Consider the following 20,730-nt stretch of genomic DNA (forward strand, 5'->3'; position numbering starts at 1 on the left):
TTTCTTGACGTTGAGTTGTATAAGCTCTTTATATATTTTGGAGATCAGTCCCCTGTCTGTGATATCATTGGCAAATATGTTTTCCCATATGGTTGGTTTCCTTTTCATCTTGCTGATGTTTTCTTTTGCTGAGCAGAAACTTTTTAGTTTGATGTAGTCCCATTTGTTTATTTTTTCCTTTATTTCTCTTGCCTTAGGAGATGTATCCGTGAAGATATTGTTACGTGTGATATCTGAAATTTTCCTGCCTATGTTTTCCTCTAGGACTTTTATGGTATCATGGCTTACATTTAAGTCTTTAATCCATCTTGAGTTTATTCTCATGTGTGGTGTAAGTTGGTGGTCTAGTTTCATTTTTTTGCACGTCCCTGTCCAGTTCTCCCAGCACCATTTGTTAAAGAGGCTCTTCTCACTCCATTTTATGTTCCTTCCTCCTTTATCAAATATTAGTTGACCATAGAGGCCTGGGTTTATTTCTGGGCTTTCAATTCTGTTCCACTGATCTATATGTCTGTTCTTATGCCAGTACCAGACTGTTTTGATCACAGTGGCTTTGTAGTATTGTTTGATGTCTGGTATCGTGATTCCTCCTGCTGTGTTCTTCTGTTTCAAGATTGCTTTTGCTATTCGGGGTCTTTTTTGGTTCCATATGAATTTTTGGAGGATTTGTTCTAGGTCAGTGAAATATGTCATTGGTATTTTAATAGGGATTGCATTGAATTTGTAAATTGCTTTGGGTAGTATGGCCATTTTGATGATGTTGATTCTTCCCATCCAAGAACATGGTATTTGCCTCCATTTATTTGTATCTTCCTTAATTTCTTTCTTCAATGTTGCATAATTTTCAGTGTACAGGTCTTTTATCTCTTTGGTTAAGTTTATTCCTAGGTACTTTATTTTTCTTGTTGCTATAGTAAATGGTATTTTCTTTTTTGCTTCTATCTCTGATATTTTATTGTTGGTGTACAGAAATGCCTTAGATTTCTGTATATTTATTTTGTACCCTGCTATTTTGCCAAATTCACTTATTATATCAAGTAGTCTTTTAGTGGATTTTTGAGTTTTCTAGGTAGACTATCATGTCGTCTTCAAATAGTGATAGTTTTACTTCTTCTTTCCCAATTTGGATGCCTTTAATTTCTTTGTCTTGTCTGATTGCTATGGCTAGGACTTCCAACACTATGTTGAATAGAAGTGGGGAGAGTGGACAGCCTTGTCTAGTTCCTGATTTCAGGGGGAATGCTTTCAGTTTTTGTCCATTGAGTATGATGTTGGCTTCAGGCTTCTCATATGTAACCTTAATGATGTTAAGGTATGCCCCCTCTATTCCCATTTTGCTGAGTGTTTTCAACATAAATGGGTGTTGTATTTTATCAAAAGCTTTTTCTGCATCTATAGATATGTTTGTTTTGAGGTGTGTTTCTTGTAGACAGTAAATATGTGGGTCCTGTTTTCTTATCCATTCTGTTACCTTATGTCTTTTAATAGGAGCATTTAATCCATTTACATTTAACGTTATTATTGACATGTATTTATTCATTTCCCTTTTGTATCTCTGTTCCTCTACTCTTTTTTTGTTTTTTCTCTTCCTTTTTCTTAGAATGTTCCCTTTAGCATCTCTTGCAATGCTGGTTTTGTGGAGATGTATTCTTTTAGTCTTCCTTTGTCTGAGAAACTCCTTATTTCACCTTCTATTTTGAATGAAAGCCTTGCTGGGTAGAGTATTCTTGGTTGTAGGCCTTTGTTTTTCATTGCTTGAAATATTTTTGACCATTCCCTTCCGGCTTGTAATGTTTCTGTTGAGAAATCGGTCGATAACCTTATTGGAGCTCCCTTGTAAGTTATTTGCTATTTTTCTCTTGCTGCTTTTAGGATTCTCTCTTTGTCTCGGAATGTTGCCATTTTAACTATGATGTGCCTTGGAGTGGGTTTTGGGGGGTTCCTCTTGATTGGAACTCTCAGTGCTTCTTGGACTTGCATAACTTTTTCTCTCATCAGGTTCGCAAAATTTTCTGTCACTATTTCTCCTATCAGATTTTCAATTCCATGCTCCTTTTCTTCTCCCTCTCTTATTCCTATGATCCTGATATTATTTTTTTAATGCTATCCTGTAATTCCCTTACATCTTGTTCATATTTTTTCAATCGTTTTTCATTTTGCTGTATCATTTGAGAATTATTACCTACATTATCCTCTAACTCACTAATCCGATCCTCTGCTTCGTTTAGTCTCCTTTTGACTGATTCTACTGTGTTTTTCAGTTCAGAGATTGCATTCTTCATTTCTTCCTGGTTCTTGTTGATAGTTTCTATGTCTTTTTTTATGCTGGTGTAGTTCTCTGCAAGTTCCCTGTAATTTTCTTGAGCTGTTGGTAACTTCCTTGGAGGTTGTCAGAGTTGTTTTTGAGGTTTTGGAGCATACTGAGCTTCTTCACCACCATAGTTTTGAATTCCATGTCTGACATTTGGGCTATGTCTATTCTATCTACCTCTCTTTCTGGGAATTCCTCTTTTTTTTTCATTGAGAGGTTGTTTCTGCGTCTTACCATGTTGGATTCTTCTTGTTTGTTTTTGTTATTTGGATTTGTCTGCTTTGCCTTCCCACTTTTGTGGTATGAGATTTTTTATGGTAGATCTGGGGGTTTCAGTGGTGCAGTCTCTTTGATCTCCTGAGACTGATGTTCTTGGGGTACCTTTTATATCGTTTGTTTATGCTGTCTAGTTATATTTCAGATTTTTTTGTTAGGATATTCCTTCTGGTTTGTTGATTGAGAGTCACTCTATCCACTTTATCTCGAATTCTTTTGTGGAGATGTCCATTTTAGCCTTGGTGTGTCGCCTTATTTTTCTGCATCCACAGCTGGTCTAGTGTGGCGGTTCAGAGGTTCTTGTTTCTTGCCGCAATGGTGCGCGCCCGCGGTTGCCAGCACAGCAGGCTCCCTTGCTGCCAGCCTGAGCCAGTTGAGGTGTCCTTGTGCGCGAGCCCCTGCAGGGGCGGGGCAGCTGAGAGCTTGCCCCACGCACCTATTGTTACCGGGTCAAAGTGGTTCCCCGTTCTCGCCAAGGTGTCCCTGCGCGCGTCCCTACACGCGCAGGACCGGCTGGAGAACTTGCCCCGCAATTGGTTCCTATTCTCCCCGGGCTGGGGTTTTTTCGCGCTCGCCTGCCAGTGCCCTTAGTCCCGCTGAGCCGAGCTCCAGGAGTTGGTCTCTTGCCTCTTAGGACGGGGCCGCGGACACTTGTGCTCAGTGGAAGTGAGCTTCTGTGAGTCGCTGCGGCCCGCTGTTCTGGCACCGCAGCCCACTGCCTTCCCTCACCGTCTGGGCCGGCACGAACAGAGCCTGAGCTGGTGGTCTGCTTTCCGGCCTGGGGCCCGGCGCCCACGGAAGCTGTCTAGGGGTATCTGCGCACGGTCCTCTGCGTGTTCAGTGGGCCCTCCCTGTGCCCGTTGGGGCACTGATCTTATGTCTGTTGGCGTGTGTCCGAGGGACTCCTGGACTCACGGCCCCGCGCACCTGGGCCAGTGAGTGAGAGCACTTCCCTATGCGCACCCCCCCGACCCAAGGTAGGGTTGGGGAGTGGATGAGCGCGCCTCTGCACCTGTGCTCCTCAAGAATGGCCTACCACCCCCAAACTTTCCTCCCCTCTCCACCGTCCACTAGAGAAAAATATAAAGGAGAATTATGTTCTCACTTGCCCGGCAGCACTCTGTCTCCTGTCCTTCAGCGCCAATGCCACTCGGTCGAGTCCCGTCTCTGCCAGGGGGCAGAGATCTGCTCTCCTCCCAACTCCTCTCCCGGGTAGCCTGTGGTCGCCAAAAAGCCTTTGTGTACTTCCAGCCACAGCTCGGGCAGCCGCCCCAGTCAGGAATCCCATTTCGTCCCCTTTTCCTCTGCTATCCTCCCTAAACAGGTTGTTCCCAGATGGATTTTCTCTAATCCAGCAGTGCCTTGGCTCAATGCCTGCCAGTGTCCAGCTGCTCACTGAGAGGTTCTGTCTGCAATTAGCCCAAACAGCAGACAGGTCTCGGGAGCCTGAACCGCAGCCTCTCCTCACTCCTCCGCCATCTTCCCCTCCTCAGAATTAGATCTTTCAAATGAAGGCCATTATAAGTGAAATTCCCTTCAGGGACAGACTTCTGAATTTTGTGAGTCTCTGTAGGGAACCAAGAAAATCTGAATTATAATAAGTTTGCTTGAATAAAGGGATCTCTCAGGGGGGAGAAAGGAAAGTTTATTTTAAAACTTCTTGCCACCAGAGATGAAAATCTCACCACCTCCATCCACAGCACACCCTCCCAATATGTCCGTGACTATGGAACCTGTCTCACTGTCAAAGCACAGAAAAGGTCTGTGGCCGCGCTCTAGATAATTCAGACAGAGAGATATGTGGTGGAAGGAAGGGGTGAATTTCAGATAAACATTAAGACAGGGAAGATGAAAGCAAGTTATTTGAGTTTTCTATAAACACTTGTACTGGGGCCAACTGTACTAGTGGGCAGCAGGCACAGCTAGGTGGGAGTAAAACAAAGGTGACAAATGGATCAGAGAAGATTAGGGAGTAGAGAGTGGCTCAAACAGCAGAGTAATAAGGCCCACAGGTTAGTAGTATGAAACAGACAAGTTATTTTGTAGCCTTTGTGCCAGGCATTTACTTTGTCCTATTTGGTCATGGTTAGTCTAATCAACTGAGTCAATCACTTCTATAATGACCACTAACTAATGGGTAAGATGGCATTAAAACACATACGAGGCCCTGGCTGGTGTGGTTCAGTGGTTCAGCCTGTGAACTAGAGGTCACCAGATCAATTCCCAGTCAGGGCACATGCCTCGGTTGCGGGCCAGGTCCCCAGTTGGGGGCATGCGAGAGGCAACAGATCCATGTATCTCTTGCACATTGCTGTTTCTCTTCCTCTCTTTCTCCCTCCCTTACCCTATCCTTAAAAGTAAATAAATAAAATCTTTAAAAAAACACACAAAATTATACCAGGATAAATAAAATCCAATATATACATATACCATAATATCATACAGCCTTAAAAAAGAAAGAAATCTTGTCACATCCTAAAACATTGATTAACCTTGAGGGCATTATGCAAAGTGAAATAAGCTAGTCACAAAAAGATAAATACTATAGGATTCCCTTTATATGAATTATCTGAAATAGTCAAAAGCACAGAAACGGAAAGTAGAAAGGTGGGTGCAATGGGGCAGGGAGAGAACGAATTAGTGTTTAATGGGTATAGAGTTTCAGTGTCACAAGATAAAGAAACTAGAAATCTGATGCACAATGACATGAGTATACTTAACACTACTGAACTTACACTTAAAAATGGTCAATATGGTAAATTTAATGTTATGTGTTTTTCTCCAATAATAAGAAACTCATACCAACCAGCTTCCAGTGAGTTTTCCCATTTTCTCTCTCTGTTCTAATTCCTGGACATCAACAGTGCAGACATCTAACTGCTCAGTAATCTGTTGTTGTAGCATTCTAAATAGAAGCATCCTAAATCAGCAACGTTCTGCTCTATTCATTTCAGCCACATGCATTCACTCAATATACATCAGTCACAGCCAGTTCCTCCCATGGATCCAAAGGATCATATCATAAATGGAGAAACGGCAGTGGGGGAAGTTCTAGTCTCTACAAGGTGAAGAGGGAGCAGTCTACATCAACCATGATGTGAAGGTGCTTCTAACTTAGCCACTCTCTTCTCAAAGACCTCAATATTTTAGTAACCTTAAATGTGAAAGTATCTAAATTAGAAAGTAAAGATTATTGAATAAAAATGAGCACACTTTCTAAACAGATGTGCTTAGCAGCTTATAACAGTTATTCATTTCTTCAGTAGTACTGGGGTATACTTTACCAAAGTTATCTGGACAAATGCCTCATCACCCACTTCCCTTTGATCAAGGTAGCATGACTAGTAGAAAGAACATAGACAACCCTGACTGTGATTCCAGGTTCTGCCATTTATTAACAGTGCAACCTCAGGCAAGTTACTTAGGGTCTCTGTGTCTGAGCTTCCTCAATAGTAAAAAGTGGGACAAAAACACAGATTGGCTCCTAAGACCACTGACATGAAAGAACTTTGGTTTTTAAAAGGTCTTGCAACTGTACCTTGTTGGTGTTGATCAGAAGTGAAAGAGAGGTCATATGGCATTACATGTAGCCTTGGGTCTTATGTGTTCATTTGCCACAGCATTTAGGTTGGTGGCATATGGAAAGAAGGTGACACAAACCCAATCTATATAGCAATAAAATTATGTACCATAGAGCATGAGATAGTCATTAATGTTTTCAGACTCTGATTTGAGAGGAGCTCTAAGAACCATTCAAAAAAGTTTTCTTTAGGAGTCCCTAATGGCTCTCTACTGTACTCACTGGTAAATGAGTGATCTGTTAAAGTTTATAGCTAAAAATTACAAAATAATGCTAAATAAGAACTATAGTATTCCCTCACTTAGAGCAGGTATTACATTCTAAACACCACCACACACCTCCCGTGCAATAGGTGAAAATCCACAAAGTAGGAACCTTAGATTTATTTCAGTATTTTTATATATTTTAAGGCTTTATAAACCCTTCCCGTACACATAAAACACTCCGAGTCCCTTATTAACTTTTCCCACTCCCTTATTAACCTTTTCTACTCTTTTTAAAGTATATTTTATTGATTATATTGTTACAATAGTTCCAATTTTTCCCCTTTGCTACCCTCCACCCAGCACCCTCCCAGCAACCCCCCCAAAACCTATGCTCATGGTTTGTACATAAAAGCTCTCCCGCTTCACCCTTTCATATATTCTTCTTCTTTTTTAATAAATAAATGATTAATTAATTATTTTAATAATAAAAAATAACAATCCCTCCCTCTCAGGTATTAAGACCCTTTATAATCTTATAAAGGACAATGGGCGAAGGTCGCAAGCTCCTCTAGCTGCTTCAAACTGGAAATGGTATCGTCCTACCTACCCTTGGGTCCAGAAATCCCTAATAAGAGTGGGGGTGTGGAGGGGAGGGTGGCCTTCCCACATGGAAAAGGATCGTGCAGACTTCAGGTCAGTTGGCTGTCCCCAGACAACAGCATGCTTGGTTTAACAGGCTGGCATCATTGTGGTATTCTGGGGCCAACAGATTTGGCAGAAGTGCTAAAAGACATCATTCACTCCATAACTACTAAATGACAAAAGGCAGGGATTAATTTTTCAATGTCCCACATCAGGGGAAATAAAAGGGGCTTCTTTGGAGGAAGGTGTCTCTGGCACATCTGACCTGTCCAAAACCCTTTTGCCCATTATACTTAGTTTGGGCTGAGGGAAATATTTTAGGTTTCCCCCCTCTCAGATCTCTGGGCCCTTTCTGTCCAAGTCATTAGGATAGAAAAGAGAAATCAGTTTTAAAGTGAAGCCCACAGACCGCCCCATTCTTCACCAACCCAGCCACTTAGTTCAGCCAAACCATTGAGTCTCAGGAGGCAGCGCTGCAGACAGGATTAAGTGAGGCCTATACATACAGACAATCACTCACGTAATGAGATCATAGGCTTATGCCCTTTGGAAACAGAAAACACATGTTAATTTATGTAACATAACCCACAAACCAGTCTCTAAATCTGTAAGACTGTCTTATTCGAAAGACATCCAGTTGCAAGGCATTTGACATTCTTCTTGCCTGTAAATTAAATATTTTGATGATACCACATAGTTTAACTTTCAAGTGAAAACATTTTAAATGAAAAGAAACTTTAAAGACGATTAGCTGCTCTACTTTATAGTCTATCACTGATCATTGTGATTTTCCTTGAATAATAATTTTTCTCCCTAAGATTACGCTCCTTGTCATTAAAGGGACTGCATTAACTTCATTTTTAATTTATCCCATTCATTTGCATAAACACAACAAGAGCAGCAAATGATCACTTATGATCTTTAGTTCTGCTTTGCTGGAACTTATGCAAGGAACATTTAGGGTGACCTTCAGTCTGCCCTTCAGGGCACAGAAGCTGAGCCACATACCTGGCATTCAATCTTGCCTGTATACACCTGCCTTTTCCAAGTCCTTCTGGTTTTCCATTGTGCCTTAAGGTCCCTTCTGTCCATCTTTCAGTAAAACAACCTTCATTCCTTCCCTGGAAAGATTGCTGTGGACCACACAACCAACCATAGTATCAGGCCTTTTATCTCATGGGCTTTTATTACCTTCAAAAGTCATTCCCAGTTCCTCAGGGCTCTTTGGTAACAACCAGAGCCCAAGCATGTCTCCTTTAGGCATGACATTCCAGTCAAAGACTTGGTCAAAAAAAAAAACCAGCCCTGGCTGGTTTAGCTCAGTGGATTGAGCGTCGGCCTGCGAGCTAAGTGTCGCTGGTTCGATCTTCCAGTCAGGGTACATCAGAGAAGGAAAACTCTGACTCCAAAAAACCTCCGCTGCCTTGCGGCATACCTCTTCAGGGGAAAGGCTAAGGGAGTAAACCCCGACAGAAAATCCGGAGCCGGAGTCCCTAAGGCGGTTTGACGTTGTAGTCAACACCGGCAACTCCTGCGGCGCACCTGAACCCAAGCTGTATCGACTCCGTCTTTCCCTTGGACACTTCAGCTGCGAAGAGAGGGGGGGTCTGCTGCATGGGCAACAGCAGACCCTCCATATTACCCTGCCCAGGCTCTGTAGCTTCAGCGTCATCACAAGATGTCGATTCAACACGGTAGGAGACAGATACCATGTCACTCCTGAGTCGGACTGCACAGCCATTCTCGGCGGTGCAGATAGACTCTTAAGAAGCTACACCATCGTCTCTCGAGACGGACGGCTGCCGACTATATAGACCTGGGTTTATTTCTGGACTCTCTATTCTGTTCCATTGATCTATATGTCTGTTCTTATGCCAGTACCAGGCTGTTTTGATTACCGTGGCCTTGTAGTATAGTTTTATATCAGGTATTGTGATTCCTCCTACTGTGTTCTTCTTCCTCAAAATTGCTGTGGCTATTCGGGCTCTTTTTTGGTTCCATATAAATTTTTGAAGTATTTGTTCTAGGTCTGTGAAATATGTCATTGGTACTTTAATAGGGATTGCATTGAATCTATAAATAGCTTTGGGTAGTAGGGACATTTTAATGATGTTGCTTCTTTCCATCCATGAGCATGGTATATGCGTCCATTTATTTGTATCTTCCTTACTTTCTTCAATGTTATGTAGTTTTCTGAGTACAGGTCTTTTACCTCCTTGGTTAAGTTTATTCCTAGTTATTTTATTTTTCTTATTGCTATGCTAAATGGGATTTTTCTTTCAGTTTCTATCTCTGAGTTTTTATTGTTGGTATACGAAAATGCTTTCAGTTTCTGAATATTAACTTTGTACCCTGCTATTTTGCCAAATTCACTTATTAGTTCGAGTAGTTTTTTGTGGAGTCTATAGGGTTTTCTATGTACACTATCATGTCATCTGCAAATAATGACAGTTTTAGTTCCTCTTTTCCAATTTGGATGCCTTTTATTTCTCTGTCTTGTCTGATTGCTGTGGCTACAACTTCCAAGGCTATGTTGAATAGCAGTGGAGAGAGTGGACATCCTTGTCTTGTTCCTGACCTCAGGGGGAATGCTCTCAGTTTTTGCCCATTGAGTATGATGTTGGCTTTAGGTTTCTCATATATAGCCTTAATTATTTTGAGGTATGCTCCCTATATTCCCATTTTGCTGAGTGTTTTGATCATAAATGGGTGTTGTACTTTATCAAATGCTTTTTCTGCATCTATTGATATAATCATGTGGTTTTTGTCTTTAATTTTGTTTATGTGTTGTATTACATTTATTGATTAGCGAATATTAAACCACCCTTGCATCCCTGGGATGAATCCCAATTTATCGTGGTGTATGATCTTTTTAATGTGTTGCTGGATCCTGTTTGCCAATATTTTGTTGAGGATTTTAGCATCTATGTTCATCAGCGATATTGCCCTGTAGTTTTCTTTCTTTGTTGTGTCTTGACCTGGTTTTGAAATTAGGGTAATACTGGCTTCATAGAATGAATTTGGGAGTCTTCCCTCTTCTTAGATCTTTTGGAATAGTCTGAGGAGGATAGCAGTTAGTTCTTTCCTAAATGTTTTGTAGAATTCACCTGTGAAGCCATCCAGTCCAGTGCTTTTGTGTGCTGGAAGTTTTTTTATTACTGCTTCAGTTTCACTAGTTGTTATTGGTCTATTCAGGCTTTCTACTTCTTCTTGATTCAGCTTTGGAAGACTATATGTTTCCAGGAATTTGCCCATTTCCTCTAGGGTGTCAAATTTCTTGCCATACAGTTGTTCATAATAATTGCTTACAGTTCTTTTTATTTCTGTGGTATCATTTGTGATTTCTCCTCCTTCGTTTCTGATTTTATTTATTTAGGTCTACTCTCTTTTTTTCTTGATGAGCCTGGTTAAAGGCTTGTCAATTTTGTTTATCTTTTCAAAGAACCAGCTCCTACATATGTTGATCTTTTGAATTGTTAGTGTAGTCTCTATGTCATTTAATTGTGCTCTGATCTTGAAGATTTCCTTTCTTCTACTTGATCTGGGCTTTGCTTGTTGTTCTTCCTCTAGTACTTGTAGCTGTAGGGTTAAATTTTTTATTAGAGATTCTTCTAGCTTTTTTAGGTAGGCCTGTTTTGCTATGACCTTTCCTCTCGGGACTGCTTTCGCTGTATCCCATAGGTTTTGGGTTGTGGTGTGTTAATTATCATTAGTTTCCAGAAACTTTTTGATTTCTTCCTTGATTTCATTGTTAACCCATTCATTATTTAATAGCATGTTATTCATTCTCCATGAGTTTGAATGTTTTTGAGTTTTTTCCTTGAGGTTGATTTCCAATTTTAAGCCATTGTGATCTGAGAAGATGCTTGATATAATTTCAATTTTCTTGAATTTGTTTAGGCTCGTTTTGTGTCCTACCATGTGGTCTATCTTTGAAAGTGTTCCGTGTGCACTTGAGAAGAATGTATGTTTTGCTTCTTTGGGGTGAAAAGTTCTATATATATCGACTAAGTCCATTTGATCTAGAGTGTTGTTCAGTGCCTCAATATCTTTGGTGTTTTTTTGCTTTGAACATTTGTCCACTGTTGACAATGGGGTGTTAAAGTCCCCTACTATGAGTGTGTTGCTGTCCATATCGTTCTTGGAGTCTTTCAAAATTTTTCTTACATATTTGGGTGCTCATAAGTTGGGTGCATGTATATTTATAAGGGTTATATCTTCTTGATGGATTTTCCCCTTAAGTATTATGAAATGTCCTTCTTTGTCTCTTTTTATGGCCTTTGCTGTGAAAACTGTTTTGTCTGATATAAGTATTGCTACCCCAGCTTTTATTAATGTCCATTTGCTTGAAATAGTTTTTTCCATCCCTTTACTTTCAGCCTTTGTAGATCTTTTGTTCTAAGGTGGGTCTCTTGTAGACAGCATATATGTGTGTCACCCTTTCTAATCGATTCAACTACCCCGTGTCTTTTGATTGGAGCATTTAATCCATTTACATTTAAGGTTATTACCGATAAGTACTTATTCATTGTGATTTTTTCCCCCTTTGTACTCGTGTTCCTCTCTATCTCTCTCTGTTTCTTCATCTTCTTAAAGCAGACCCTTTAGCGTCTCTTGCAATGCTGGTTTGGTGGAGATATATTCTTTTAGCCTTCTTTTGTCTTGGAAACTCCTTATTTCACCTTCCATTTTGAATGAGAGCCTTGCTGGGTAGAGTATTCTTGGTTGTAGGCCTTTGTTTTTCATTGCTTGGAATATTTTTTGCCATTTCCTTCTGGCTTGTGGTGCTGTTGCTGAGAAATCTGATGATAGCCTTATTGGAGCTCCCTTGTATGGTATGAGTTGTTTCTCTCTTGATACTCTTAGGATTCTCTCTTTGTCTTTGAATGTTGCCATTTTAATCATGATGTGTCTTGAAGTGGGCCTGTTGGGGTTCATCTTCATTTGGACTCTCTGTGCTTCCTGGACTTGTGTGACACTTTCTCTCCTCATGTTAGGGAAGTTTTCTGTCATTATTTTTTCTAAGATGTTTTCTATCCCTTGCTCTTCTTCTCCTTCTGGAATTTCTATGATATGGATATTATTACCTTTTATGTTGTCCTGCAGCTGTCTTAGAACATCTTGAGTCTTGTTCAGTCTCTTTTCATTTTGTTGAACTATCTGGGAGGTTTTGTATACATTGTCCTCTAGTTTGCTTATCCTATCTTCTGCTTCCTCTAGACTGCTTTTAATTCCTTCTACTGTGTTCTTCAATTCAGAGATCGTATTCTTCATTTCCTCCTGGCTCTTATTGATAGCTTCTATGTCCTTTTTCATGCTGGTTTAATTCTCAGTAAGTTCCTTGTAGTTTTGCTGGAGTTCTTTGTAGTTTCTGCTGAGCTCATTGAGCTTCTCCATAATCCATGTTTTGAATTCCATATCTGATAGTTTGCTCCCCTCTATTTCATTTAGCACTCTTTCTGGGGACTCTACCTTTTCTTTCAATGGGGGGTTGTTTCCCTGTCTCCCCATTTTTGTGACTCATATTGTTTGTTGGTGCCTCTTAGAATGATCTGCACTTCCTGGCTCTGACCCTGGTGGCATCAGATCCTGTACCAGTCTGGGCCTAGGCAGCCTGTTGGAGACTTCCAGGGATCTACTGCCTTTGTCTGTCTTCTTTAGTTGTTAATCTATTGAATCTGTGATTAGCCATCAGGCTTAACGACCATGGGTGTGGCAGTTTAATTCCTGTAGGCAGGGCTTTTGCTTCCCCTCAAGCTGACACTACTTGGAGGGGAATGGTCTGCCTGCAGTACTGGGGATGAGTCAGCACTGGGACCTGGTCGGCTGCTCCCCTAGTTCTCCCCTCAAAGCCACCGCGCCAAACTCTCCCCAAGTGTCTCCAGTCCTCTCTGCCTTTTCTCTGCTTGAGCCCAGGGTAAGTGGGGGCCAAAGTATTTTCCTATGTGATCCACTTAAGAGCTCTTTTTCTCCTGCTGTTTCTCTCCATCTAGCAAGAAACCCTGTGGCTTTTCGCTTTTCACAGCTGGATACTATTTTACTTTCCGCTCTGTTACTGTAGGCTGGGAAGCCCAGGTGGGGGTTTAGACCCTGCCCTTCTCAGGGGGAACCCCTGGCTGCTGATCTGTTTCTCAGTCCCTTCAGCTGCCACCCGTGGGAGCCCAGCCAGGCCTTCCGCGTCTCCGCACTCCCTACTGGTCACGTTGTGATGTAGCGGCCTTTTCTGTCTCTCCGTGGTTATAAGACTTCTCTCCAGTTAGTGCTCGGGTGGTTATTCCAGATGATTTCTCCAAAATTAAGTTGTAAATCCAGACTGGTCCTGGGAAGCGGTTAGTGTAGCTTCCACTTACTCCTCCGCCAACTTGGATCTGTCTCTGCACTTTTATAAACACTATTTTTATTCTTAAACATATTCTATACTCTTAAACCTATGTAACTTTAACAACATACATGTACAGTACCGCAAAATCCCACGATATAGCGAAAATTTCACGATAAATAATCAAATGTAATATTTTTTAAAATCCTGCGATACAGTGAGGCTGCGATAAGTGAACCATGATATAGAGTGGGACTACTGTATTTTAGTTACCATTTCTATATTTTTAGACAAAGAACATCTATTTTCGATCATTAATTTTATTCTTTCCTGAAATATGGCAATATAGGGGGGGAAATGTTAAATCTTTTTTTTCTTCTTCTTGACCAAAAAGAGGTTTCCCTGTAATTTCAGATTCAGCACTACAGTTGGAAAACAGACACTAGAATTTTAGGGCCAGTTCATTAGTCCTCCTTATGAGGCTAATTTAATGAATGATCCAAGTGTTGATTGAGTATCCTCACTTTTGTTAAATATGAAAGCACTTGGAAAAGTATGAATTGCTTTACAAATATAAGGGGTGATGTAAGATGTTAATTGTCATCTTCAGGAAATGTTTTCTGTTAATTCATCACATCCTTACTAAAGTAGGAGGACATAAGAACAAAATAAGTCCACAAGGTGATTATTCTCATCTTGTAATATCTGTGTTGTCAGTCTCTGATTTAAATACATTCCTGGATAATGTTCTTTATTGCTCATTCAATCCAGACCTACTCTCCTCGCACTGTCAAATGCAGGAGAACACCTTTTGGAACTGCAATGAGAACCAAAGTTTTCTCTAATCCTTTCATAGTGGGTGCATCCCAGTCATATCAGTATAAAGTGTCATGAAAGTATAGTGGTTGGGAATGCAGACTATCTGGGTTTGAATCCTGGATCCACCACTTGTGTATGTGCACACCTGGGAAAAATTCTTTAGCTGTAAATGGGATGATAATGTTACCTTCCTCTATGGGGAAGTTGTGAGGATTAATAAGATTATATATATATAATCACTTAGCAAAACACCAGGCTCACGAGTGCTCAGTAAATTAATAATAGTAGCAGCAGCAGCAGCATTACTAGTACAGTCACATTCCATTTAATGATAAGGATACATTCTGAGAAATATGCCATTAAGTGATTTTTGTCATTGCATGAACATCATAGATGCACTTACACAAACCTAGTTGGTATAGCCTGCAACACACCTAGCCTATATGGTATAGCCTAGTACTCCTGAGCCACAGATCTGTACAGCATATTACTGTACTAAATACTATAGGCAGTTTGTAACATAATGATAAGTATTTGTATGTCTAAACATATCTAAACATAGAAGAGATACAGTAAAAATATAGTATAAAAGATTACAGAGACATTGTAATCTTATGGGACCACGGTAATTATGTGGTTTGCCATTGACTGAAATGTCATTATGTGGCTCATAACTATAGTAGTGTTTGACCTTCCATTCACAGAACAGAGAATTGAACTGGTAATTGATAAAACCAATATAAAAAGGACCTAGAATTTTGGATCTGCTATAGAAATTATGTAATTTTTCCTTCTCTCCTTTGTACATAGGTGTACCTTTTGCAGAGAGAAAGAGAAACATGCATATAGCTATAGATGAGTTTGATAGGCTGTAAGAAGCATGTGCCCCAGAGACTGGTCTTAACCCACTGTGACCCTCACATAATGTTTTATCCAGATCACTCCATCTAGATCACTTATAGGTTGTTCACTGTAATCATTGAATGGTGCCCCAAATCCTTCATTTTATTTCTACCTTCAAGAAGTGTCATGCTGACTCTAGAGCTAAGACTAGAAGGTAGTATGATTTTCAGGTACCTGTGATTTGAGATATATAAATTTTAAATCACCTTTCATCTATTTGAAATCAAGAGGTAAAGGAGCAACTTATTCAGTGGGTGGCCTGCAGCCATCCTAGGTGTGTCAATTTCACACACAAAAAAATTAGGTTTGAGAGTAGAAAAATAAGAAGACAGAGTTTATCTAGATCAATATGAAGCATAGGACTCTGTCAAGGCAAAACAAAGAGGCTTCTAACTAAGTGGGAATTCAAAACAAAAGATGAGGCTGACATATTCATAAGAAGAAAGCAGTGTCCTAGAATTTTTTGAAGAAATTTTAGTCTGTGAGTTGCTTTGCCTACCCAATGGCCTTTCTTCCTATTATCAACATATTCAGGTTCCAAGCATGTCAATCATTTTTTTAATTATAATATATAGAAACCCAACTTTAACAAAATAATAAACTGGGAAAAGCATTGCAATAAGATGATCCACTGCTCGCTTGGGAAGCACATATATTAAAATTGGAACAATACAGAGAAGATTAGCATGGCCCCTGCGCAAGGATGACACACAAATTCGTGAAGCGTTCCATATTTTTCAGCAAAATGAAAAAAGATTGAAAAAGTATGAAGAGGTAAGGGAATTATAGCATAGCATATGGAAGAACAATATCAGAGTAATCAGAATTAAAGAGGGATCAGAAGAACAAGAAATAGAAAAAATGATAGGAGAAATAGTGACAGAAAATTTTCCCAGCCTGATGAGAGTAAAAGTTATGCAAGTCCAGGAAGCACAGAGAGTTCCAATAAAGAGGAACCCAAAAAACCATCCAAGGCGCATCATAGTTAAAATGGCAACATTCCAAGACAAAGAGAGAATCCTAAGAGCAGCAAGAGAAAAACAGCAAATAACATACAAGGGAGCTCCAATAAGGCTATCGACCAATTTATCAACAGAGACTCTACAAGCCAGAAGGGAATGGTCAAAAATATTTCAAGCAATGTAAAACAAAGGCCTACAACCAAGAATACTCTACCCAACAAGGCTCTCATTCAAAACGGAAGGCAAAATAAGGAGTTTCTCAGACAAAGGAAGACTAAAAAAATACATCTCCACCAAACCAGCATTGCAAGAGATGCTAAAGGGAACGTTCAAAGAAAAAAGGAAGAGAAAAAAAAAAGAGTAGAGGAACAGAGGTACAAAGGGAAATGAATAAATACATGTCAATAATAACCTTAAATGTAAATGGATTAAATGCTCCAATTAAGACATATGGTAATGGAATGGATACGAAAATAGGACCCACATATTTGCTGTCTACAAGAAACACACCTCAAAACAAAAGATTTACATAGACTGAAAGTAAAGAGATAAAAAAAATATTCCAAGCAAACGCACCAGGAAAAAAAGCTGGGGTAGCAGTCCTCATATCAGACAAAACGGATTTCAAAGGAAGGGCAATAAAAAGAGACAAAGAAGGACATTTCATAATACTTAAAGGAACAATCCATCAAGAAGATTTAACACTGATAAACATATATGCACCCAACATAGGAGCACCCAAATACATAAAGCAAATACTAGAAGACCACAAGAAGGATATTAACAACAACACACTCATAGTAGGGGACTTCAACACACCATTACCAGCAAGAGACAGATCATCGAAGCAAAGAAACTCCAAGGATATACAGGCATTGAACAACACACTAAGCCACATGGACTTAACTGATATATATAGAACTTTTCACCCCCAAAGAAGCAAAATATATATTCTTTTCAAATGCACATGGGACATTTTCAAAGATAGACCACATAATAGGACACAAAACAAGCCTCAACAAATTCAAGAAAATTGAAATCATATCAAGCATCTTTTCAGACCACAATGCCTTGAAACTAAAAATCAACCTCAGAGAAAAAAATCAAAGACACCCAAACTCATAAAGAATGAATAACACACTATTAAATAATGAATGGGTTAACAATGACATCAAAGAAGAAATCAAGAAATTTCTAGAAACTACTGACAATAAACACACAACAACCCAAAACCTATGGGACTCAGCAAAATCAGTCCTAAGAGGGAAGTTCATAGCAATACAGGCATATGTGAAAAGGATAGAAGAATCTCAAATAAAAAATCTAATCCTAAAGCTACAAGAACTAGAATAACAACAATAAACAAAGCCTAGGGCAAGAAGAAGGAAGCAAATCATCAAGATCAGGGCAGAGTTAAATGACATAGAGACTAAACAAACAATCCAAAAAATCAACAAAACTAGGAGCTGGTTCTTTGAAAGACTAAACAAAATCGACAAACCTCTAACCAGGCTCATCAAGAAAAAAAGAGAGAAGACCCAAATAAACAAAATAAGAAATGAAGAAGGAGAAATCATGACTGATACCATAGAAATACAAACAATTGTAAGAAATTGCTACAAACAACTGTATGGCAAGAACTTTGACAACCTAGAAGAAATGGACACATTTCTAAAAACATATAACCTTCCAAAACTGAATCAAGAAGAAGTAGAAAGTTTCAACAGACCAATAACAAAGAAGGAAATTGAAACAGTAATCAAAAATCTCCCTGCACACAAAAGCCCTGGACCGGATGGCTTCACAGGCGAATTTTACAAAACATTTAGGGAAGAACTAAGTCCTACCCTCCTCAAACTATTCCAAAAAATCCAAGAAGAGGGAAAAATCCCAAACTCTTTCTATGAAGCCACTATTACCCTAATCCCAAAACGAGGTCAAGACACAACAAAGAAAGAAAACTACAGGCCAATATCACTGATGAACATAGGTGCTAAAATCCTCAATAAAATATTGGCAAACAGGATCCAGCAATACATCAAAAAGATCATACACCACGAGCAAGTGGGATTCATCCCTCGGATGCAGGGATGGTTTAATATTCGCAAATCAATAAATATAATACATCACCTAAACAAAATGAAAGACAAAAATCACATGATCATATCAATAGATGCAGAAAAAACATTTGCTAAAGTACAACACCCATTTATGATGAAAACACTCAGCAAAATGGGAATAGAAGGAGCATACCTTAACATCATTAAGGCTATATATGAGAAGCCTGAAGCCAACATCATACTCAATGGACAAAACTGAAAGCATTCCCCCTGAAATCAGGAACTAGACAAGGCTGTTCACTCTCTCCACTTCTATTCAACTTAGTGTTGGAATTCCTAGCCACAGCAATCAGACAAGAAAAAGAAATAAAAGGCATCCAAATTTGGAAAGAAGAAGTAAAACTATCATTATATGCAGATGACATGATAGTATACCTAGGAAACGCTAAAAGCTCTACTAAAAGACTACTCGATATAATAAGTAAATTTGGCAAAATAGCAGGGTACAAAATAAATATACAGAAATTTAAGGCATTTCTGTACACCAACAATAAAATATCGGAGACAGAGACAAAAAAGAAAATATCATTTACTATAGCACCAAGAAAAATAAAGTACCTAGGAATAAACTTAACCAAAGAGATAAAAGACCTGTACACTGAAAATTACACAACATTGAAGAAAGAAATTAAGGAAGATACAAATAAATGGAACCAAATACCATGTTCTTGGATGGGAAGAATCAACATCATCAAAATGGCCATACTACCCAAAGCAATTTATAGATTCAATGCAATCTCTATTAAAATACCAAAGACATATTTCATTGACCTAGAACAAATACTCCAAAACTGCATATGGAACCAAAAAAGACCCTGAATGGCCACAGCAATCTTGAGACAGAAGAATGTAGTAGGAGGAATCACAATACCTAACATCAAACTATACTACAAAGCCATTGTGATCAAAACAGTCTGGTACTGGCATAAGAACAGACATATAGATCAGTGGAACAGAATAGAGAGCCCAGAAATAAACCCAGGCCTCTATGGTCAACTAATATTTGATAAAGTAGGAAGGAACATAAAATGGACTGAGAAGAGCCTTTTTAACAAATGGTGCTGGGAGAACTGGACAGGGACATGCAAAAAATTTAAACTAGACCGCCAATTTACACCACATATGAGAACAAACTCAAGATGGATCAAAGACTTAAATGTAAGCCGTGACACCATAAAAGTCCTAGAGGAAAACATAGGCAGGAAAATTTCAGATATCCCACGTATCAATATCTTCACCGATATATCTCCTAAGGCAAGAGAAATAAAGGAAAAAATAAACAAATGGGACTACATCAAACTAAAGAGTTTTTGCTCAGCAAAAGAAAACATCAGCAAGATGAAAAGGAAACCAACCATATGGGAAAACATATTTGCCAATGATGTCACGGACAGGGGACTGATCTCCAAAATATATAAAGAGCTTATACGACTCAACATCATGAAAAGAAACAGCCCAATTTAAAAATCGGCAAAGGAACAAACACTTTTCATGTGTCCGTAGACACATGAAAAAATGCTCAACATCAATGGCCCTCAGAGAGATGCAAATAAAAACCACAATGAGATACCACTTTACACCAGTCAGAATAGCCATCATCAACAAATCAACAAACAACTTGTGCTGGTGAGAATGTGGAGAAACGGGAACCGTACTGCACTGTTGGTGGGAATACAGACTGGTGCAGCCACTATGGAAAACAGTATGGAATTACCTCAAAAAACTAAAAATGAAACTGCCTTTTGAACCAGCGATCCCACTGCTAGCATTATACCCGAAAAATCCTAAAACCCTAATTCAAAAAAACTTATCCACCCCTATGTTCATAGCAGCCCTGTTTACAATAGCTAAGTGCTGGAAACGGCCTAAGTGCCCATCTATAGATGAGTGGATCAAAAAACTGTGGTACATTTACGCAATGGAATACTATGTAGCAGAAAGAAAGAAGGAACTCCTGCCATTTGCGACAACATGGATGGAACTAGAGAGAATTATGCTTAGTGAAATAAGCCAGGCAAAGAAAGCAAAATACCATATGATATCACCTAATACAGGAAACTAAAGAACAACATAAACAAACAAACTAAATAGGAGAAAGAGTAGAATAGTAGTCAATAGGGGGGAGGGGGGAGGGAGAGAAGGGGGATAAATAAGGGAAGGTTCTAGTCAAGGAACGTGTATAAATGACTCATGGACATGGACAACAGGGAGGGATATGATAGTGGGAGAAGGGGTGGGCTGGGTGGGGGGGAGCAATGGGGGAAAAATGGGACAACTGTAATTGAAAAACAAAAAAATAAAATAAAAAAAACATTTAAAAAAAAAAGATGATCCACTGAATTCTTTAAAGTATCATTTTCCTTCACCAAAATAATTTAAACTTTTTTTAAGTTCAGGTTTTAGGCCTGAATATCTTAGGTAAAACCACAGCCAGGGTACAATAACCTGTTATCAGAGATATTTGCATTGCTCCCTCCAAAGTGATAGCTCAGGTTGTTTATATAAGATGTAGAGAATAGCAGGCCAACATCTTCAACTTCAGTATACCCAAATGCTGCTCAAATGTCTGCACACAAGCAAATAACCAGAGAT

The 20,730-nt window shown here is 39.3% G+C and overlaps 1 protein-coding gene and 1 non-coding gene across 6 annotated transcripts in view; both read left to right on the plus strand.

The window, feature by feature from the left end:
• Positions 1–20,730, plus strand: part of TENM1 (teneurin transmembrane protein 1) — a 730,204-nt gene that overhangs the window by 646,564 nt on the left and 62,910 nt on the right. The window lies entirely within an intron of this gene.
• Positions 15,688–15,794, plus strand: LOC149990801 (U6 spliceosomal RNA). Its single transcript, XR_016508858.1, has one exon. It is a non-coding gene; the product is annotated as a U6 spliceosomal RNA (small nuclear RNA).

This window comes from Furipterus horrens, unplaced genomic scaffold (assembly GCF_987537825.1).
Source record: "Furipterus horrens unplaced genomic scaffold, mFurHor1.1.pri manual_scaffold_17, whole genome shotgun sequence".
Taxonomy (NCBI): domain Eukaryota; kingdom Metazoa; phylum Chordata; class Mammalia; order Chiroptera; family Furipteridae; genus Furipterus; species Furipterus horrens.